At 36.9% G+C, this 24,502-nt stretch overlaps 1 protein-coding gene across 2 annotated transcripts in view; it reads left to right on the top strand.

Annotated features, from left to right (window-relative positions):
• The window catches only part of MAPK8IP1 (mitogen-activated protein kinase 8 interacting protein 1), a 1,153,940-nt gene that overhangs the window by 143,886 nt on the left and 985,552 nt on the right, over positions 1-24,502 (top strand). The window lies entirely within an intron of this gene.

Genomic DNA, 24,502 nt, shown 5'->3' with positions numbered 1-24,502 from the left:
TTTTTCTGCCGGAACAAAGTGGTGGATTTTTCATAATGGCGTGAAATGAAGATAAGGTTTATGTGGGCATTTTCATTCTGTTATAAAGCTCAGTAGAAAGGAGAGTTAACGCACAATAGCACAGCTTTTTTTTGGTATGCTTAGGATTAAACACTATTCCCAAAGTACTTTATGCAGCTTCATTGCACTGTCCAGTAATGTATACTTATGTCAGGCAAACAGATTTGTAACAAAAGTTTGATACATAAATAATCAATACATATAAGTGCAATCACTAAGTACTGAACTGCCAGCCAAACAATGAGAATTGATAAATTGATAACTAATTTTTTCATCATTCTGTTCTTTACTGGCGGAACAACCAGGTGGATACAGGACACCCCCCAGCCATTCAGGTTGTGTTTCTGCTCCCTGGGTCCAACCCTCCTTCAACATATTTTATTAAAAAAAATAATTTCTTCTTTTAAACTGTAGCAAACTGTTTACTACTAATGTAGGACATAGTTGCTACAGTTTATTTCCTATCTACCCAGAGTCCTACAGCACTCATGTTTTAGTTTTTAAAAAATCTTCTTTTTAAACTGTAGCAAACTGCTTGCCATAAATGTAGCAAATAGTGGCTACACTTTATACCCTGCCTGCATGGAGCACTACAATGTCCATGTTTTAGTTTAAAAAAAATCTGCTTTTTAAACTGTAGTAAACTGCTTGCTACAAATGTAACAAACAGTTGCTACAGTTTATTCACTACCTGTACAGAACACTATGGCACTCATGTTTTAGTTAAAAAAAATCTATTTTTAAACTGTAGCAAACTGCTTCTGCTACAGCACTCAGGTTTTAATTAAAGTTTAGACCACACACAGAGTGCTACAGCTCTCAGGACTGACCACAAATGCAATACCATTTTGAAAAGCCAGTATAAGATTAAAGAAAGATCCGGATCAGCTGATTGCACCCCTCCAACACTTTGTGCAAGGATCAGTTTCCCTTCTTGCCTTGTCCTAGCTACACTACTGTTTTTTTAGCCTTAGGGGTCCCTGGACATTGGATCACAGAGAATGAAGTGTGCCATTCATTTTCAATCTGTTTGCAAATGGGGGGGGGGGGGGCAATGGTCTTAATATAACAGCTTGAATGTGGCAGACTTTAACTGTAGTGTTGTGCATGCATCATTTATTTATTGGGAGTTTGTTAAGCTGGGTAGCCCACTGGGCCATATAGAGCCTGTTTTCAGTGGATGCCTAGGGGTGGAGAAAATCTCCACAGTACAAGAAAAGGTCAAAAGTGGCATTATATAATTACAAGATTAGATAGTAATAAATTAATAAAAAAATTGTTTACAGCTCATTAGTTATACAATAGTAGAAATGGATTACTAAGACTTGTTAGTGCTATGTGGTTATTAGAGAAATTAGATCACAGTTGTGAACAGTTATCTGCTACTCAGTGATCAGAATGCAACTCTGTGATATTTTGGCAACAGTATTTTTGTGAACAGTTATAACAGGCAGTAGTTAAAGTGAATAAAGTAGAGAGTAAAGATGATTCATGAGAGTAAGGTAATCAGGGGGGGTGAGTGCAAGAGCAGTTCCAGGCAGGGGATAGGTAAGAGTGTCGAGAAGTTTTAAAGTTGACAGGATTTTAGGTAATTCTGAGAGCTGATGGAAGAGCATTCCACTGTTTGGCTAAGGAGAAAGAGAAGATAAGCTGACCAAGAGGCCCGTTGGGTTTGTGAACCAGGAGTAGATTCTGGTTTTTAGATATAAGGGGCCTGTTTGAGAGGTAAGAGGTGAATATAGAACCTAGGGAGGGACAGTCTGAGGGTTTGAAGACAATTTTGTGAGCAGGAGAGAGTTGTAGATAGTTGAGGTAGTTTGTAAGCTCCAGCCATTATAGTGAGTGAAGTGAATTACAGTGGTGGGGGGAGGAATTTGTTGTGAATTTTGCTATCTTGTTGTAGCATGCTTCTAGTTTGGCTTTTAGGGAGGTTTGAAGGTTGGTACGTAGTGGGAAGTTGTATATGAGTGTAGAGCCGGTAGTTGAAGGCAAGGGTTTGTCTAGTGGGGGGAGTGAGGTATTGATTGTGTCTGTACAGCATTCCAAGTTTTTGGTGTTCTTTTTTTTTTGTAGATGGATATCAAATTTTAGTTGTTCATCTATGACTGCTCTTAGTAGTTTTGTATGCGAGACAATTTCGATTTGTGCTTTGTTTTGACTATATTTATTGAATGTGTTTTTGTGTAGTAAGGATGGTTTGGATAAGGTGAAAATCATGATTTTAGATTTGTTTGGGTTTAGGGCTAAGTGGTTATTGAACATCAAGGCTTCAGTGATAGATAAGGCAGTCTGTGTTTTGGGTAATAGGTTAGAAGTTGAGTTGGCTGAACATACTATGGTTGAGTTGTCTGGGTATTAAATTACATCAGCACTGGACATAGAGGTGTGAAAATTATTGATAGAAAATATTAAATAGTAGGGGCCGAGTATGGAGCCTTGAGGCACTCCAATAGGGGTACTCTGATAGGGAGAGATTTAGTTTTGCCATTCGATAGCTTGTTGCCTGTCTAACAGATAGCTAGTGAACCAGGTTAGAGTGGTGTGGGAGAGTCTGAAGTGAGAGAGCTGTGATAGTCATAAAGGGTGGGAGACAGTATTGAAGGCCTTTGAAAGGTCTAAGAATATGGTAGCTACTGTTTTCCCAGAATCACCAGCACTGTTTATTGTTTGTTTAACTCTAAACCATTTGACTTTCTTTTTGTTCTCATTGTTTTAACTTCAAATAGTAAGAAACTTAAAACAACAAACAACGTGAGCAAACTGCTTACATCTATTTACAGTTATCTAAAGTTTTGCATGGAAAAACAGTGCTGCTGTTACATATCAGAAGGGTTCATGATGATGCAGAATTTGTTTGAAAGATGTTTAAAGGGCAGGAGTGTTTTGAGAGGAGATGAGGTATAGTGATAAACCAATCCCTGTGTCCCTTCAAGAATTATAGGCAAGAAAGGTTTGCTAATTTCTAACTTAATCTAAGTTGTTTCTAACCACATCTGTACCGTTTTCAAGCAAGTGCCTTGAATGTCAGGGCCAGGTCAAGGCACACTTCTAAGCATATGTAGTGACCGACCAATTTAACATTGTTTTTGTGTAGATCAGTTGTCTTTATGAGGTCATCTTTTTCTTAATGTTTGGGGCTACTGATAAGCGTAACTTCAGTTTTCTTTGAAATGAAAAGAAATTTACTGTTATGAGTCCAGCTGTTTATTTATTTATTTATTTATTTTTTATTTTATTTATTTATTTTTTTTAGTACAGCAATTTGCAGAGCATTATGCACTAGTTTTGGTACATTGTGAAAACCCTGGTGATCGGTGTCGACAGTAACATTTAATTCTAGAAGGGCACAGGTCGCATCACTAAATAAACTTGCATTTTCATTTGTTCAGATGAATCTTTCCACTGGTATTTCCTAATTTTCTGGTATCAATATGAAAAGCAATACTGCTTCAGTCTTACAGGACCTGCTGTAAGAGTAAGGCAGGAAGAGAAATACATTTTCATCCACACTTTCTAGACATATGCTAATATAACTAGCCATTATAAGCTGCATCAGCTATAAAATATTCATCTGTCACTTGTTTCTCCTTTCCAGCTCTTCCTTAATGTATTCCTCGAAGGCATTATTCACATACTAAGAATTCCACCAATTAAAACATTATTTTACTGTTAAGATGCCAGCATCTCACATAAAGAAAGACAGCACTGAACAATAGTGCAAGACGTAATGATACTCAAACAGTTTCAAACAGAAAATATACGAAGCTTGTTAAGTATGTGCCAGTAGTTGGCAGTGATTCATTCTAAGGCTGGAGTGACTGTGATAAGTGGCCGTCTTACCTGCTTGTGGTTTTGCTTCATAAAGTTTTATATTACTGTGAATTGTCTTATTACATGATCTGTTTGCTCAGTCCTACTGTATCCTAAGCAAATAAGTAAAACTTAGATTGGGATGTGAACAAATCTAACCCACAGCTGACCATAAACACCTTATCGACCTATCCTCTCCAGAAGAATAAGTCAACTGGCACAGTTTTTACAAGAAAAATGTTTTATTTATTCTTCATAGATGGGTGAGCATTTTTGCAATTAAATCTTAATGGTTTTACAGAAAGCTCTTCACTGCTTATAAGGTCTTTGAGAGGGGAGGGATGAGAATAGTCAGGTGTGGGTGTGGGTTTTAATTGGTGGAGGTGAAATGCACCTAATTTGAATATAAACAAATTTCCACCAAATGGGTGGGGTGTCCATGCTGGCTAAAATTGCCCTATCCTCTTACAGTACTTGTGTTATACAATAATATAAGTTAAACATATTCTAGGTTAAGCTAACAATAACTAAACCTGTTTTAGCAGGATAATTTCTTTTTTCATGTTTGAGCAGAGCCATGTGTTATTAATTTAAGTGAACAAAATATCCTGGTCGAGTTACTAAAGATTCCATAACATTTTAACATTTTAAAATGCTTTCACCATATAAATTCTTCATATCCATCTGATAAATCAATATGGTAGTGTAAGCACCTAGGTGTCTGCCTTTCTATCAGATCTTTTTGTGTGGGTATTCAGAATGATTTGGCTTGTTTTGTCTGTTTATACTGGTCTTATGGGAACTAACATTTATTATTGATTTCAAACATACAGCTATTACAAAAATATAGTGATTGTGGTAAAAAGCAATTCCATTATTGCTACAATATACTGATAGTGGTAAATAGCCATTCAACTAAGGCAGCCCTGGATCCCCCAAACCAGAATAAATAAAACAGACTGTGATTTGCCTTTCTTAGTGTTAAAACTGTTTTGATACAAATACAAAAAAGTATTTAATCGAAGTGATTTGCAAGCCTTAAGTTCAATGACCCAGTGAAGTTTCATCTTCTCTAAGATGGTGTTCCTTTTGTGTTTGAGAGGCCTCATCTCTGGTTTATCCAGTGTATGAAAGCTGAATCTGTTGTGCTCAGGGTTTTCCAGTTGGTACTTTGTCAGAGGATTTTTGAACACTTTCAGTCTTATGTCTGATAAATGGTTGCCCATTGTAATTATTAGTTTGTTCATTTTTACCCACATCGTAATGTCTGCAAGAGCCACATATTGCCTTGTATATGACATATTCAGTGTTACAACTGCACCTCTTGTGACACTAGTAAGTCTTACCAGAGTTGTGGCAGTAGAAACAGAGTTACTCAGGTATTTACAAAAGGTATAGCGGGGTGGTCCACATTTGAAAATTCTACTGTTTTCCTCCATGGTTTTAACTTTGTTCACTACCCTGTGTTTCGCATTCTTTACTCTTCTAAATGCAAATGAGGACCGAAGTTCAAGTATTTTTTTCTAGCTGTTTTATTCTCAGAAATGATGATCCAGTTGTCTGTAATTACTTTATGGATTTCTTTGTAGTCAGTGGTGAATGTTAAAGCCCTGCTCCTTATTCTGTGTTCATCCTTTTTTCTGTATATCTTTGTCTACATTCCCTAGCAAGCCTACCCTGGGGCTCACTGATGCCTGAATCATTCTGTTGTGAAGCATTTTACCCTGTAGCCCTTGACAAGGATGTAACTTTGTAAGTTCATTAAACTGGTGGAGAACTCTTTTAATTCTTTCAAAACCCATGATGTCCTCATTCCCTGGGATTTTACAATGTCATTTTTTTGTGATTTGAGGATGCATGCTGCTGTTGTGCAAGTGATTTTTAATCAGGGTGCTCTTCTCCAGGTCTTTAGTTATGGTGAGGTCCAGAAAGTTAACTGTTATTTTGCTGTAGACACTAGTGAATTTTAGGAAGGTGGTAGCTTGATTAATGAAATCAACAAATCTATCAGGGTGGGTTATTTTCCTTCCCATATGATAAAAATGTCATCTATAAAGTAACATTTGATGGAATCCATGTACCTACTTTCAAACTCTATCTCAGATGTTACTAAACTTTATTTAGAAAAGGAGATACCCACTGGAATACTCCTGGAGTGCTAATATAAATGGCAAAATGTAATGCTCTACACAACTAGATCACACACGTGCATGCAGAAACACATTACAATTCATGCAACACTCATGAGCAAAAAATTAGATCATTCAATGAAAACATGATTTTCAAAAAAATAGCAAAGTACAGGATGTCTGTGCTAAACCTCCCCCAGTAGCACTTCTACTGCTTTGCGTCCAACAAAACTATCACAAATTATTACCATATGACATTGTAGTTTTGACCCGACACATTGTAAAAGTCAGCAGCTGGGATGCAGTAACAGGAGTGTTGTTGGTATTTCCCCATATTTTATGTCATTGGAAGGAATATATTAATTAAAAAGAAAGGGAAAGCTGAAAGCTGGCATGCAGCACATCAGTCTCAGGAACTTGTCATTAGTTTTCAGTCCTACTGGGAATGCATGGAAGGCCATTTAGCAGCATGGCGAAGTTCAGATACCCACAAGCAGGGCAGGGGCATAATCCAAAAAAATAGGCAGATAATTATTACTAATTTAGAAGGAAAACATATGTTTAATTAAATAATAATTAATGCTGAAATCTTTATTTTTAATTTATAATCAGTGTCTCCTTTCCCTGTTTAAGTAAAAACTATCTTAATGTAATCATACTAGAATGGTGCAACTCAGATGCATTCATTAAATAAAAAATAATAAAAGTGTTTTTTGTAGGGGACACGCCCCCTTTTCACCTACCATACCCCTGTTATATATTACTGCAAGTTCATTACTTCTTGGGGTATGGATACATTTCTGGGATGATACAAATTCTGTCCTCTGAGATCAAACCCAATAATCACACACTAGTGATGGTATACAAGAGTATCAGTCACTTGTGCCTTGCATACAAGCTCAGCTCCTTTGAAAGTAAAACCCTTTTTTCAGTCTATTTTTTATTTGGGGTCACTATTAAACTCCATCAAATGTGGTTTATCATACTTCCCTGTTTGGTGGGAAAAGTGGAACAGGTTTATGGACAATTTGTCATTTCACAGTTCATCAAATTGTCTACATAATAACCCACTCCCTTGTTCTGCACATACTTTTGAGTTTTTCTCCTGCTAACTTATTTAATGGTGGGTTTAGATGAGGGTCAGAGACCAGGAGGGGCAGTTAAGGTTAGGGAGTGGGTGGAGAGTGTTAAGAGTTAGGGTGGGAGAGTAAAGTTTTAGGGTTATGGAACAATTGGGGAATTATGAGTGGTCATGGAGTTTAGGTTTAAAGAGCAGAATGGGAGTCTTAAGGTTAGGTAGTGACTGATGAATGTAGGTTTAGAGAGTGGGAGGGGAGTTTTGTGGTTAGAATTAGGATTCTGAGAGGGGTATGTAGTTCAGCAGGATTGACTTTTGAGACAGTTATGCAAGTTTGGATGATCAGGATAGGTGGTGGAAGGGCAGATTTAAAATTAAGTTAACTTTCATCACTATAAATCATTTTGGTTTTAATGATATAGACTCTACATTTTTGAAATCACTTGCCCTGATAAGGGTGGCCATATAAAGCTGAACAGGGCTAACCAAACTTCTATATCTCCAGCAACAGTCTCAATCTTACCCTATGAGATCCCCATTCATTCTCAAGGACGCAGAGAGATATAATCTCTACAGTGTATCCTGTTTCCTCTGTTTGGCATTCAGCATTTGTCCAGTGAGCCATACATAGAACATATCTTCAGAATACACCATAGAACACTCAGAGAAAGAACACAGAAGTGGCATTAATCCATCTTTATTCAATCCGTCCTGGTACTTATTTTGTTGAGAGGGTTAATCTTTTTTTGGATTTCCAACTTAAGAAATTTATTCCGAAAGTTCAGTCACATGTCAGAAACACTCAGGATGTCTGTTTAGCATTAAGAGGATTGAAATGGGAAGAGAACTATTACTGGGCTAGTGTTGATGTTGTATCACTCTACACCAATATTAAAATAAGGTGGGGCTTGGAAGCAATGTATAAAATGATGGGAGAAGGACCACGCACCAGATTCTTGTTAAGTTTGCTTGAGTTTAGTTTAACACATAATTATTTTTTGTGGAAAAATGAATATTTTTTGCAGATAAATGGAACTGCAATGGGTGAAGCCTTTGCGCCTAGTTATGCAGTGATTTACATGGAGGAATTTGAGAAGGAATTTATGTTTCAAAACACATTTTTTGTTAATTTGTGGTTTTCTTTAAACGTTACATAGATGATTTGATTTTTGTATGTAAGGGTGACATTATTTTGTTTGATCAGTTTTTGTTGGATCTAAACAAAAACCATCATGGTTTAAAATTTGTAGCACATACATCTGAATTCAAAATTCCTTTTCTTGATGTAGAGTTTTATGTGGGAATGAATAGTTTGGTCCAACATAGAACTTTTAGGAAACCCACATCGGTCAATAACTTTTTGCATGCCAGTAGCATGCATCCTGTACATTTGATTAAGGCTTTTCCAGAAGGGGAATTTAAAAGGAATTTGAGGAACACTTCGGATAAAAATCTCTGGGAGGAAGTGTGTGATGGAATTTTGGAAAGGTTAACATCTCGGGGTTATGATTGTGACAAACTTCAAGCTATTAAATGTAAATTGTGTAAAGATAAGACATTTAGGATGCGTAGGCATGAGAATGTACTTGACTCTGAAATTTTTTCAGACTTGAATAGAATATTTTTTGTGTCTAGGTACTCTAATTTTTCCATTATTATGGAAAAAATTATTAGGGGTTTGTGGCATGTGGTATGTGAAGATCCAGCTATAGGTCACCTTTTTCCTAAGCATATTACATTTTCTTATAAAAGGTATCCGAATTTAAAAGAAATTTTGAACAGAAAATTGGAAGTTAAGGTAGATAGTAATGTTGGGATGCATAGTTGTGGTAATTGTTCTGTTTGTAACAAAATTAAAAATATGCATGGAATGAAAATAAATGGAAAAAAATACATTGCTTTTGAGAGGTTTGACTGCAGGCCATCTGGTGTAGTATACATTTTAGGATGTGATTGTGTTCCATCCAAGTGGTACATTGGTCAAACCACCAGAAAGATTAAGATTCGCATTCTGGAGCATTTGGGTGACATAAGGAGGGGCAATTTGGAGAGTCCTGTAGCTGCTCATTTTTGTAGCACACATGATGGTAAAAATGACAGCTTTAGATTCAGTGTACTTGCCAGGCCCCATTTGTGCAAAGGGAATTTTAAAGCAGCTTTGAATAAGCTTGAACAGAGGATGATTATAGGGTATCACACTTTATTTCCTAAGGGAATGAATTTGGAAACTTAATGAAATTTATTGTAGTGGAAAAAAAAAAATTTTTGAAAAAAATCTTTTTTGAAAATATAAAGTATTAATCAACATCTGTCAATTTAGTATTAAATATAAGAAATTTTGTAATGCTTGAATTAAATTTAAAAGTGATTTATAGGGTGTTATATTGTATTTTCAAATGAAAGGAATTCATTACACTGATGAAATTTATTAATATTGTAATTTTGAATATAATAGAGTATTTATTCCATGTTTGTATTTTTGTAACATATATAAGAAATTTTGTTTAAATTGAAATAATTAATTTTATAATGATGAACTAATGAAAAAAGAACAAAAAAGAAAAGAAAAATAGAACATTATATTTAAGTCTTTTGTGAAAATGTTTCAGTGTTGAATGAGTTAAAAATGTTTGAAACAATTAATTGTTCAATTGATTGATTGATGCATATATAAAAGAACACTGAAAATGTTTGAATGTGTCCCATTGAAGGCGAACAGCTGAGGTACCAGGACGGATTGAATAAAGATGGATTAATGCCACTTCTGTTTTCTTTCTCTGAGTGTTCTATGGTGTATTCTGAAGATTTTGAGGTTTGGTTTCCTGAGTTTTTTAAGTGATACATAGAACATATCCCTGGGAGACCCTTATGAGGAATCAAACCCCCTCAAATGAGTCCTCTCAGCTTGGAGAAACAATGGCTTTACTTTGAAATTCTCTCAGGCTGCTGAGCCTCTTACTTTATCACAAAGGACATGCACTGCAAACCAGCGAAGGAACCCCATTTCTGCTATTTATATTACTGATCTTATCCTCTTGGTCACTATCCAAACTTAATGACCAGAGGTGAGGATGGGGACATAAACTGACCATTATATGTTGACAGCTTCATCCTATGATACAGCTTTTTTGTCACCACCATAGTGCAGGACAATGCATTCAGTACTGCCTCTGCTTCTTATGTCGTGAACTGCTGATCAGTGTCCTCATTCCCTGCCTTCTATCTCTCATGGGCAAGATCCCAAGATACTTAAACCTGTCGCCATTCCCCTCTCATCTACACAACAGCATGATTTCTGAGCTGGAAATCCAGTCTACTTCATACACAGAAAAGAACTGCTCCAGAATTATGGTTACTTCAGGCCAAATGGGCGGCATCATCTATTGACAAAAAAGATGCAAGCATCATGTCATTAAATGGGACACTTTCCAAGCCTTGGCTGCTGTTTGGTATTCTCTCTCTGCAAATCACAAACAGAAGGAGAGATAAATAACACACACCCTTGCTGCAGTCTTGCATCAACTTTGAATGTGTTTGACTTAGGGACCTATCTTTCACATGACATTCCATGGGAGATGGCCATATGCCTTATCCAGCTCTGCAGGTCTACACAGCACAAGTATACTTTACTGAGGAATGCATACAAAGTCCTCAAAATTAATGCAAGGGCAAGGACTTGATCTGTTCATTTTTCATGTCTAGGACAGAATCACCCTTAATTGCAACAGGGCTAACCATACACTGGTGTGTACATTGTCAATAGATGATGATCAGTTTTGATGTCTTATATAAACTCCATGTGGAAGAATGGGAAAAAGGGTTATAGATGGATGCATGGAGGACAGAAGCATCCTTGGCTGGTTGGTTATTTAGTTAACCAGGTAAATGAACTAGTTCTTAACCCTGTTTTAGCCATGACGTGGGCCAATAAATACATGAAATGAAACACATTCTTCAGTCATATTGATACACATAGGGCATGTTTATTTATGAGTACAGTAAGCTGGTTTAAACCAGAAAACACTGAACCACGTCTCGAGTGAATTTAACTGTTTGGATAAAATATGTATATGCCTTGACTGCTGTGTGTATACTAAAATTACAGTAGGAGTATGCACATAAACTATAAATTGATGAATATTCTGTTGATGTGAGTTTTATATGCTGTACATACCATATTGTATAGATGTATCTGAGTTAGACATGCTAAAAATACTATATTGTATATGTAACATGTTAACCTCCTGTTAAGGTATACGGTCTTGAGTGTTATGTAGTACTTTTTACTTTTAGTTCACGCAAATGTATGCAAGTTTGAACATTTTTCCTATGAATTTTGGACTTTTCCAGTAACTTAGTCTCATAATTTCTACCCAGATATTAATTCTCAACAGCCTTGACTCATCATAACTATACAAGTACTTCAACACTCTCTGCTACATAAATGGTTCAAGTCCAGCCAGCTGTTTCTACCACAGCTTACTCAACGAGGAGCTTTGTCATACAAATTCAGAAATTCATCGAAGTCTTCCTTCAACCTTCTGACATTGTTCTCACTTCACGTTGACATTCTTCCACCATCGTTGAGAAAAAAACTGAGAAATTTCCCCTCTGCCCCAAGTCATGGGATCGTTTACTAGAACCTCAATGAGGAAATGCAAAAGTCGTTTTCCACGGCCTTACCAAATTCCTCCTATTCCACAGCCTTTATGCCAGTGATTACATTTCTTATCTTACTGTATCAGTAGCTCTCAGTTAGATTTGGAGTCCCTTCTGCTGGAATTGAAAGGAAGGTCTATTTAATTCCTTACTTTTGTTGCTTTCCTTACCACTCACGATGACCAGTGGATTACTGAGTTACCACTGTAAAAAGCACTGACCACATTTCATTTTGACCACAACTCCTTCTCAGTGTCACAGCTTCAGAGGTCTTAAACTGGGTCCATTTAGACATCACATCATTGACATCACCTAATGTGTTGAATCCCTACCCTCTGCAGCATGCTCTCCCCCTTACACCCTGCACTTAAGGACGTATAATATCCCTCCCAAGTGCCTATTTTCCACTCGGCAGTCAGATACTGCATATAACAGCATCCGGGCTCCATTTCAACAATTTTTGAACTCTTTGCAACCAAACTAACTTAATTGGCAATATACCATTACACCCTGCACCTAAGGATGTATAATATCCCTCCCAAGTGCCTATTTTCCACTCAGCAGTCAGATACTGCATATAACAGTGTCCGGGCTCCATTTCAACAATTTTTGGGCCTTTTGCAACCAAACCTACCTAATTGGCAATATACCATGTATGTCTAAGTGTTATAATATCTTTGTAATATATTTCAACCACCTTAAATTTAAAGAAAGCTAGCTGCAGAGTAGCCCCCCATACACCTCTACTCCTCTTTAAACTATAGACCCACCATGCTGTCCCCATTCTGAATATGGTAACTTCCCTAATACCCTGAAAGCACGACTAGTCCTATTTGTGCTAAATATAGTACTCTAGCGGTGCTTTTTCTTGTGTGCTTATATACTTAGAAAACGCTCTCTATCCACCTATTCTGCTACCGTCTCCCTTCTTTCAACTGAGGTACAAATTTCTATTCCTAGCTCTTAAACTATTTCTGTCACCAGGGAAATTACTTTGTCCATACTGATATAACAGTCCAACAGGATTAGACAGTCCTAGCACAGCACATCACTAAAGTGTAAGATATTATTAAAATATTTCCTGTAACTACCTCCTGCATTTTAGATTAGATAGCCCTAGCACTGCACAATATTATGGTGTTTGATATTATATTGTCTTGAAATTCTCACCTGCAGTTTATTTAGACTGTGATTGGTTTGGCAATCTTTCAAATTCCGGCTTTCTATAGGCAATAGCCTTTTACCTGGTAACTCACCACTCCTCCTCCCCCTCCCCCCTACCTAGCCTCTCCAATAGTTGCTCACCCTAGATTACTTAATTTACACCCTCCACCCAGCCCCATCATTGAATCCCTACCCTCACTTGTGTTCGGATCACTGCCTTTGCAGCATGCCCCCCCCCCCCGTAAGTGTGTGAACCTTGTTTTATTTGATTGTTTCTCTCCTAACACACTAGTAACATTACTACAGTAGATTCTAATAGTAACTAAGTCTGTGTAAACTGCTTTTCCTCATGTAAAGGTCTGTTTATACTGTGTTTTACTGTATTTCTGCTGTTTATGTAACTGTGCTTACCTGTGTTTCTGAATGCTACCTGTGCAGTGTGCTCTCCCCTGCAATGTGCGTGCACTTTGTATCGTGGTTGTTTTCTATTGTAACTTACTGATTTTTATTATGGAAAACTAGATAGTACTTTAAAGTGTTGCAAACTGTCTTTTTTACAGGGATTAGATCTGTTTAGGCTGTAGTTTTGTTGCATATTTGCTGTGAATTTAACTGTGCTGTAGTTTTGCTACATATTTACCATGAAGTTAACTGTGCTCGTAGTTTAAATTGCCATAGCTGTTTTTTTACTGGGATAGGAGTGTTTCTGTATCAGAATGAGCTCCTGAGATACTGTAATTTGTAGGTTTATTTGCTAACTATTTACCTTTTTAGTTTTACTGCATATATCCAAGGCTTCAGCCACGTGGTTTCCAATAACGTGCTGTTATTTTACCCTTAAACAGCTACACAGTTGACTAAAGTTAACTTCATATGACAAGCAAGAATATTGCAGTCTGTATGTTAATGTGCTACCCATAGAGTTTTTTTTCCTCTCTTTTTTCTTCACAAACATCCAAGATTTCTTCCACATGGTTACCCATAGCGTACTGTACCTTACCCTTAAACAGCTACGCAGTTGATTAATGTTAATCTCATATATTAAGCAAAGCCTGAGGCAGCATAGATGCTGCCACTGTGTACATCTGTTTCCCATGTCGCAATTTGACTTCTTGTTATTGTTTTTAGCATTTTTCTTATGACATTATATTAGTTATACATACCCGGACCTTATACTATGATGTCTAACACCATTTTACGTGCATAACTTCTAGGCTGCTTAGTGTGCGATACAACGCACAAATATTATCCCAAGTCACTAGTTGTTTTTTTCCTTTTTTTGTATTTATAATTGTAGGACTTTGTACCTATAATATGCAGTGGCTTTACTGGTAATTGTAATGTCGCTAAGCTTTATTTTTATCCTGTTACTGTCCATGTGGCTAGCTTAATCAGTATTTATACACATAACTGCTAATAATAAGAATCCCAGACTTTGCAACAAACTGATACAGTGGCTTATCTGCTAAATCTCATGCCACCAGTCTGACAATAGTTGATAATGTCTGTATAGCTGCAATAATAAATTTCTAGAAACTCAAACATTTCTATCTGTTCTAGCGACTACTTGTACCTAAGAGTTGTTCTGAATTAATGAATGTTATTTACCTCATAGTGGGTTTGCTACTAATCTGTACTATTTTTGCTCCATTTTTTTCCTTAGTACACCCTGCACCTAAGGACGTATAATATCCCCCCCAAGTGCCTATTTTCCACTCGGCAGTCAGATACTGCATATAACAACGTCCGGGCTCCATTTCAACAATTTTTGGACCCTTTGCAACCAAACCTACCTAATTGGCAATATACCATGTATGTCTAAGTGTTCTAATATCTTTGTAATATATTTCAACCACCTTAAATTTAAAGAAAGCTTACTGCAGAGTAGCTCCCCCATACACCTCTACTCCTCTCTAAACTACAGACCCACTGTGCTGTCCCCATTCTGAATATGGTAACTTCCCTAATACCCTGAAAGCATGACTAGTCCTATTTGTGATAAATATAGTATTCTGGCGGTGCTTTTTCTTATGTGCTTATAAACTTAGAAAATGCTCTCTATCCAGCTGTCCTGCTACCATCTCCCTTTTTTTCAACTGAAGCACAAATTTCTATCTCTAGCTCTTAAAACTATTTCTATCACCAGGGAAATTACTTTGGCTGTACTGATATAACAGTCCAACAGGATTAGACAGTCCTAGTGCAGCACATCACTAAACTGTAAGATATTATTAAAATATTTCTTGTAACTATCTCCCACATTTTAGATTAGATAGCCCTAGCGCTGCACAACATTAAGGTGTTTGAGATTATATTGTCTTGAAATTCTCACCTGCAGTTTATTTAGACTGTGGAGATAGATTTTTGTAGCTCAAATTACTTGGTTTGGCAATCTTTAAAATTCCGGATCTTCCCGCTCCGTTCACCCACCGCTTTGCTCCGGGCTCACTACACTCCCCTACCCCCATTCCCAACCACCCTTATATCAATTGCATTTATTATTTTACTTGACCACTCCCCCACTTCCAATTACTCAATTTCCACCTGCCAATTCCCCACCTAGTCAACACCCTCTCATTTCTGCCTCACATCTACACACCCCTACTAACAAATGGCCCCTACCAGTCACACTACACATTATCTATCAGGCTTTCTCTATATTCCAACCTTCAGTTTATTTATCTACTTTCTGGCACAATCTACCTCTATACACACTACTTTATACCTTACACCGAATACCTCCTGCACACAAACCCTTCCTTGGAACCTAAATAAGCTAAGCTGCTCTAATATATCTCCCTTGCTACTTGCATGTCACACCATTACCTCTGCCAAAATCAAATTAATACCAACTACACCTAGAACTAAACGACACCTACTGCATCTATATAAAAGCATCTCCTACCAACACCAGTCCAATTTTATCACCCATATCTCCCTGCTGTTAACACTAAGTGGTGATATCCAACCAAACCCAGGTCCAATTCACCCATCAGCATGCTAAATTAACACAAATATTGATGCACTTCATTTCATAACAATCAACACTCATAGTATCTACAATAAAATAACCAAATTCTATGCCTGGCTAACTATCCACTCCCCCAACATTGTAGCTGTAACTGAAACTTGGCTAAAGCCACATATTACCAATACTGAAATCCTCTCTCCTGGATATAACATTATCCATCCCAATAGACTGCATAAGATGGGAGGTGGTATAGCATTAATTTATCAAGACTCCCTACAAATAACAACCCACCCTAAACCTACTCCCACTTTTGGGAACTTAGAACTCCTACTTGCATCCCTACATCTAAATAACAATAAGCATATCTGCATCGCAGTAATTTATATCCACCAGGCCAAAACACCCATACACTTAAAGGCTTTCTATCTTGGATAAACTCAGATATATCCCATGAAACCATAATTCTTGGTGACACTAATGTTAACTGGTTAAACTTAATCTCCTCTTCTCCTACTCATAGTCTAAACCTACACAATTTCACACAACTTATTGCCACACCAACCCATGGACTAGCAACAAAATCTGAAGCCACCCTTGATTTGATACTAGTATCAAACCCCCAAAACTTTGTAAACTCTGGTAACCTACTTAATACTCTAAGTGATCACCTCCCAGCCTACACCCATAGATCTCATCCCCAAATTACCAAGACACATACCTATAGAACCTCTAGAAATCTAGCGCACTTTGACCAAGCCCAATTCCTAACCATTTTAAAAGCTCAAAACTGGAACCTACTTAAAACACTCCCCTTAGACAAAGCTGTAAACCTTTTCAACAAAATTTTCCTACATGTTCTAAACAGCTTAGCTTCAGTGCGTACAAAATGGATTAGAATCAATCATGATCCCTGGTTAACAAAACTAACTAAACAAACTCTCACCCTTAGAAATAAATACTGGAAAATATGGCTAAAAGATAGAACTAAACAAAATGAACTAAGTTATAAGCAACTTCATAATAAAGCAAAAAAACTAGTTATACTTGATAAGAAAAACTTTTTCTCCTAAAAACTGTCAACCTCCAACAATAATCCTAAGATGTTCTGGAAGTCAGTTTCCTCTTTACTTAACCCAGGCAGCATACAAAACCCCTTCCCTGCACCAGAAAAAACTCCACAACAAATTGCTCATGACTTTAACACTCACTTCATCACTACCATTCAAAACTTACTCAATCACCCCCCACCTGATATATGCTCTAATCCCCAAAATATCACCCACCCTCTATCATCCAATCATACCCAACCTAAAGGTAATGATAAAAATACTTCTTCAGTACAAAACTTTTTGCTTCAACCTGTACCTACCTCTGTTATATTTAAATTGTTGAACAAATTGAAACCTTGCTCATTTTCTGCTGATAACCTCCCTCCTGAATACCTGCAACGTGCAGCAAGTACAACTGCATATCCAGTTATTATTCTTATTAATCGATCCATTACAGAATCTATCGTCCCCAGTCTATGGAAAAAAAATCTATCATCCCCCCCCCTCCATAAAGGTGGTAACTCCCATGACCTCTCTAACTATCATCCTATCTCTATATTCTCTCCTCTATCAAAAATATTAGAAAAATGCATCCATAAGCAAATCCTGAAACACCTATCTGATAATTCTCTTCTATCCCCCACTCAACATGGCTTCTGCCCAGGACACAGCACTATTACCACTCTACTCTCCTTTTCAGACTCTGTGAACAAAGCCATTGATGCTGGGCATCCTACCTCAGTTTTACTATTAGACCTCTCCAAGGCTTTCGATACAGTGTCACATACAAAGCTGCTGTGTCAACTATTAAACTTAGGATGCTCCCCTGATTCCCTTAACTGGTTCACCTCTTATCTACACAATAGGGAACAATCTGTTAGGTGGCAAACCTCTCAATCCAATTTCCAAAAGAACAACACAGGAGTCTCACAAGGATCCAAACTAGGACCTTTACTGTTCAATATTTTTGCAAATGACCTACACAATACCCCCTATATCCAAAACCTCATCCAGTACGCAGATGATTCAACACTAGTATCTACCTCCAATAACTTTTCAGATCTCCTTACAAACACACAAAAAGCATTCACCTCAGTTGAATCATGGCCCATTGATGCCCAATTAATGCTAAATCCCCAAAAAGCAAAGTTATTACTTTTCTCTACAGTCAACCCCAATATTGATTTCAAAATCTTTGCAAAAGATGATACTGAAATAGAAGTAGTAAAAACAACCAAATTATTAGGAGTAACAATAGATGACAAGCTCAGTTATGAACCCCATATCCTAAATGCAATAAAGAAAACACATATTACATTAGGCAAACTATACTGACATAAACTTTACCTGGACAACATCACCAAAACTAAACTAGCCAGCACATTACTCATCCCTTCTCTTCTATATGGCTGTGCAATTTTTACCAGCCTACACACATCCCTCACCAAAAACTACAATCATGTTACTATAAAATAGCAACATTTGCCACCGGAACGTCGTATTGCTGTCATCACTGCCAAGCTATCAATAGTCTTAATTGGCTAGAATGTTTCCATCACCTTCAATATACCCAACTTACCATGGCACACAAGCTAAAGTATAAACCTGATGAATGTCCTGCACTTAACTCCATATTGCAAACACATATTCCTACCAGAACTCTGAGATCCTCCAATAAATACCTACTAACCATAACTAAACCCAATAAAAGGGCAGGAAATGTCTGTATTCCTATGCCATTGCAAAACTATGGAATGACTTACCATCCTACATAACTCAAATTGACCATACTAAAACCTTCAAAACAGCCTTAAAATCAAATTACCTAAATAGCCCTTCATGCACCTGCCACATAAGGAAACCCCCCTAAAATACCTATTTACCTACTTAACCTCCAAGTTCCATCTGTAAACTCAAAAAATTGTGCAAACTAATACAGTTGTCCACTATGAATGTTTCTCCTAGTGTACACTCAATGTAAAAAAAAAAAATTCCTATACTTCTGGAGGACTACCTGTTATATTTTTGCCTCCTAAACTGCTGTTGTAGAATAGTGTTTTTATATCTTTCATTTTTGTACCTAGTATTGTTTAAAATATCTATTCTACACATGTATTTGTAATGTTTTTACTACGGAGCTTTTCTCCCTGGGCCTCCACTGAAAATGGGTTCTTTAACCCAGTGGACTTTCCCGGTCAACAAATGTCAATAAATAAATAAATAAAATAAAAGGTTTTCTAGACATGGCAGTTTAGCTCATCACCCGTGGTCATTACTGATTAATAATCATTTCTCAGGTCAGTGCCCATCTTGACCCATGACTGTAAAGTCAGCCATTGACCTTTACCATTGCTGTTAGCACAGTCATAGTTTTAAAAGTGAGCAGTGCCTGGTAATGGAATGCATTGTATTAGCAATTGTAACTATAGTCCATTTAATGTGCCTTATATGCTAGGGTTTAAGATAATAGAATGGGTTATGCTTGTACTGTTGCTCCTTTTTCACTAGGATACTGTTCTTTATAGAAGGAACACTCCTTGGCCTTTTTCCTGTTGTCATCATTGGCTCATAGATTATAGAGCCATAATTTATGGGATCAAACATATGACCTATTGACCTTCAAGAAACCCGACATAACTTCATGTTGATATTTCTGTTCCCTGTGTAGTTCTCCAGTCCCCCTTTAGAAGGTTGAGAGGTGCTTTTAACAATGTAACAAAGGAATCTTGAAAAAAACAGTTATGATAGCCTCTGTTTAATTAATTTATTCCTTACGTAGCTTTTTATGTTTGACTTAAAGTACATATTTTGTGGAATGAAGACCCCCCCCTGCCCCATCACAACTGAATGCTTAAGGTAAAAGACTTTGAGAGTATAAGTTCAGACATGGCCTTGAAAAGATGCCAGAAGTCCTCTGTAAGATGTTCGTATGACACAGAACAGAGTGATAGTTACTTCATTTTCCCCAGAATAATCAAGGTCATTAAAGGCACTGATTTTTGCTGGTCAGATATTTCTGTACCTTTCTAAGATGTACCAGTACTCTGCTCACTGATATTTCTTATTGTAATCACATCCCTGTTTTGAATGCAAATGTTCTTTAAAATCATAGGAACACCCTGAAGTATTTTCTAATTGTGCCACTCCAAAGTTTTTTCTAATTTTGGATGCTGTACTGAGATCAAACTCAAACTTCACATCAGCAAGTATACCAAAGTCCCTAACCTCATGTGTTATCTTTAGTGATTGTCTGTTAATTTATAATCCAAAATGTTTTTTTTCTTGAAACGTAAGATGCTATTTTTTTACATTAAAGTCAAGGTTGGTTATTGTTATTGCACCAAGAAGGAAACTTAACCAAAACCTCATACAGTACCCTAGTATCAGATGGGGAAGAGATTATATTAAAAAGCAACAAAGTAGCTAGCTCAAAATAGGAAAAATCTGAGCCAGATCTTTGTGGAACATAACTGGTCACTTTAGTAGATTTTGCAAGAGGTTCTCAAGTTCAATTCTTGGCTGGGGTGCCTTCTGTGTGGAGTCTGCATGTCCTTGCTGTGTTCGTATGGGTTTCCTCCAGGTGCTCTGGTTTCCTCCCACATTCCCAAGACATGATGTAGGTGTATTGGTCACTTTACATTGGCCCTAGGTCTGAGTGTGTGCCTTCTGAGGAAGGTTGGGCACCAGGCTGGCAGCTTGACACAGTAAAACTCTACTGCCACTCATTCTGTGGATCAATGATCCACTGTGGCAACCCCTAACGGGAGCAGTCGAAAGGAGAAGACAACTTTGGTAGATTCAGTAAGGAGTCCACTATGCTCATTTGCTGAGTTTTGTGCATCAGTCAGTCCTCTATCCACATGAATATGAAACCACTGCCATTTAACTCTGAGTTTGGTGATGAAGGACTCTAGATTAAATTTTGAATAACACAATTGCATTTATTTATCTATTTGTTAATCAGGTAAGTGAGTTGATCCTTGGAAACATTTCAGCCATTTCCAGGGCACAATAGCAGTTCAACAATTCAGAAGAGGCCAGAATATTTCAAACCAAAGCAATCATTATACAATATAACATACAGTGTGATACACTGTCCTCAAAAAGTAAATCTTAAGAAGTTCTTAATAAGCAGCCAAACCAATTTATGAACACTTGAAGCCACTTAAAAATCTTAACTATTTTATTAGCACTATTCAGGGGAAAAATGAAAATATATTTACATGTATACCATTTTGTTATCTACACTTGAATGTTAAGAATTAGTTTGACAGTTGGGATATGACTGATAGCTGATTTGCTTTTTTTGAGTGAGATGTAGTTGTACTCGCTTCTGGTGGACTGATGAATGAAGTGAGGGATGCTACTCATAATGGTTTGAATTTTGTAACTGTTTTTGGAAGAATTTAGGGTAATAATGGGAACTGCATATTCCAGATAAGGAACAAAAACAATGACTCTAAGGGTAAAATGGCCATGAAGGGCAAGCCACAGACTGTTGAGTAAGAAGCTTTTATCTGCCTACTCACCTTGTCCATTGTTAAGCCAGTGTAGGATCTAAAGGACTGATTGTGGTCATAGATAAGGCCATGTTACCTGCATTGCATTACCAGAGCAATCTGATGTTTATCTGAAGTTACTAATATTAGGGTCTTACATGTTGCTATCTTTTTGCAGGTGCCAAATAATACAGTGGTTGTTTTTGTGTTGCACGTATTAACGTGGTTAGTTGTGACCCATTTGCATAACTTGGTGAAGCTGTGTTGTAAATCTTTTTTAACCTGAGCTGTGTATGGACTACTTAATTCTTATGGAGGATTATTTCCTTGCTGTAAACAGTGATCACCTATTGATGAATGTTGGTTGTGATCTTGTTTACGAATATGGAGAACATATGGGCCTAAGAACTGACCATCATGGTATTCCTGTGGAGAAAATGACTTTTTCATTTTGAATTACTGCTAGTCTTTATCCTAAACGTCTGTGGGACAAATAATTGCTGAACCAGGACAGAGTATTAGGCCATCCAGTTTTCTAAGTAGTATAAATTATAGTCCAAACTCCGACAGGACCTGTCAGTAAAAAGAGCACCTGTGAGACAGCCTTTCTCCTTGGCCAATAATGTTTTATCAGTTATGGTGGGGATTGCAGGGAGTCAGTTATGACAAATTCTAAATCCATGTTGGGTGTCAGTATGAATTCCATATTTACTGATATATTTACTGATCTTCTCAAACAGGTGGCTGTAAATGATGTTTTTGTGTGCATTTGTAGCCAGACAAAGAAGAGATATGCCCAAAGTTCTGTTCTGCAGATGGAGACTTTGTTTTTAGGATGGAGATAATCAGGGAATGTACATAATGAAAAGGTATAATGCTAGTGTTTCAGGGGAGTCATTGTCACAATTTCAATGTCAGAGGGGGTTTGGCTAATGGATGAATGGTGATGTGAAGGAAGGAGGAGTGAATTCTATATTGGTTATTGTTAGTTTTCGTATCTTATTCTTAAATTGTTCAAGGAGTTCCCTTGCTATTCTTAGGGTGCCTACCTTAAAATTGAAATGAGGAGAGCTGCATTTGATTTTTTTGTGGTATATAGGTATATATATATATATATATATATATATATAAAGGTATTGCAATTAAGTGATGCTGTGATAGTATGTGGATTACTTATATTTTTTTCCATTTCTGTAGCTAAGAGACATTAATGATAAACAGTGATTTACTTGGATTTATGGATTTATAATTGTAATGCCACCTCAAAGTTTTCCCCATACTCCAAGGTACTGCAGTTTGAAGTTAATATAAAAGTCTATATATATATTTAAAGTTAATATATAAACCTATTATTTCCTCATTACATCTTTCACATGTCTTCAGTATTTCAGCATAAGGGTCATCACGGATTATTTGTGCCAAGTGTTATTGATGTTGTATTTCTTGTATATTTGAAAATTAGCATAATAATCAGCTTCACTTTATGGCTGTCATTACCAGTCCTCTGCATACAGTACTCAGCAATCATACTTGCACAGAAATCTGCAATAACAGCATGTTTTTCCTCTTATGTGGTAGTGTCCCTAGACACAACAATATTATGTTTTCTTTTCTTTATTGTATTGTGAATTGATATGGTTCTTGTCTCAAGTATCACCTGCTGTTCATATGTGGACAGTTTGATTTGGTGTTGTTGAAAATTGTTTCCAGTGCTTTGTGGTCTCTGATGCGGGTAAAGTCTGTGTCAGATATGTATCTGTAGAAATATTCACATATCCAAACAATGGTCATAAAGTTTGGATGCCCATTTTGTATTTGGCACATTTGACTCAAAATTGCCCCAGTCTTATTGATCTTTCATCTACTTCTAGCAATGTATGACCATCTGCGTCAACAGATGGCATTGATGTGAGTGTAACTAGTACTTACCATTGTTAATGCCACTTATTGTTTTTTAGACCGTGTGACTGGAATATCTTTCTTCCTTACTCTGCTAGTGACCACTGCCTAGTACTTAAATTCTTGATGATACTTGAGCTATAACTCCAAATTACTTCTGAAATGTTTTGCATTTGACAGAGGAGACATGCCATGTATTCCTTTTCCAATTTTAAGGTCTGAGGATGTGCCATTCTATGATAGTATGACTCCATAGCTCTCGAGAACAGTTCTGTCAAACTCCTGCTTCTCTTTACATTGTGTCAATATATTTTTCTCTTTAGCCTATGCAATATCATTCTTAATGTCACATATCTTTTTTATTGTTCACTAAAAGTATTTATATTTTTGTACCACAAGTTGGTAATAAACCCAAGTTTTGCCTTATGAATATTTTTACTCCACTTAATTTACTTATGATATTATTTACCATAGATAATATCATGCGTCCTGCTCTTTGTACAGATCTAGTAAAGTCTCTCATAGCTGCACAAATTCTGACATCCCTTGGATTTTGGGCTTTGCTGATTTTACTTGGGGGGGGGGGCACTGTAGCATAGATCCACTCCTTTATGTAATTCCCATTTTCTGTAGATCCTCCTCAACTTTTTCTCCTTATATGAAATGGTATCCTCTTATGAGGTTGTGTGATTAGAGGTTTGTTGGGCCTATATGTAGTCTAAGTTCATTGTTCCTTTATGCTGTGCTTTCAGAAACATCATTGTTGTCACTTAGTAATGCATGTCTGATGCTTGAAACTCTCTGCATTGCAGACCCTAATATTTAATATTTGGCTCAAATCTAGATATGTGGCTGCAGGGAAGCTTAGTATGTTTGTGCTTCTCTCTTGTTTGAAAAGGACAAGAGCTGTCATTTTGCCAATTCTGTTACGAAATAACTTGTTCAAAAACTGCTTTTGCTAAATTGTATACTGAGATTTTTGGAGCTCAGAATATTTATTCAGTTTATTTATTACTTATTATTGGCTTAATGGTTAAGGTCTTCACCTCCCATGCACAAAATACGAGGTTCGATCCTGACCTCCAACAAATGCCTTTTTGGAGTTTGCATGTTCTCCCTGTGTCTACGTGGGGTTTCTCCCATGTCAGAAAAACATGCTGAGTGTTTCCATCTCAAACTCACCA

The sequence above is a fragment of the Protopterus annectens genome, chromosome 9.part0 (assembly GCF_019279795.1).
Source record: "Protopterus annectens isolate FY-2018-M chromosome 9.part0, PAN1.0, whole genome shotgun sequence".
NCBI classification, from domain to species: Eukaryota; Metazoa; Chordata; order Ceratodontiformes; family Protopteridae; genus Protopterus; species Protopterus annectens.
The sequence above is the reverse complement of the archived record's forward strand: the minus strand, read 5'-3'. Positions and strand labels throughout refer to the sequence as shown.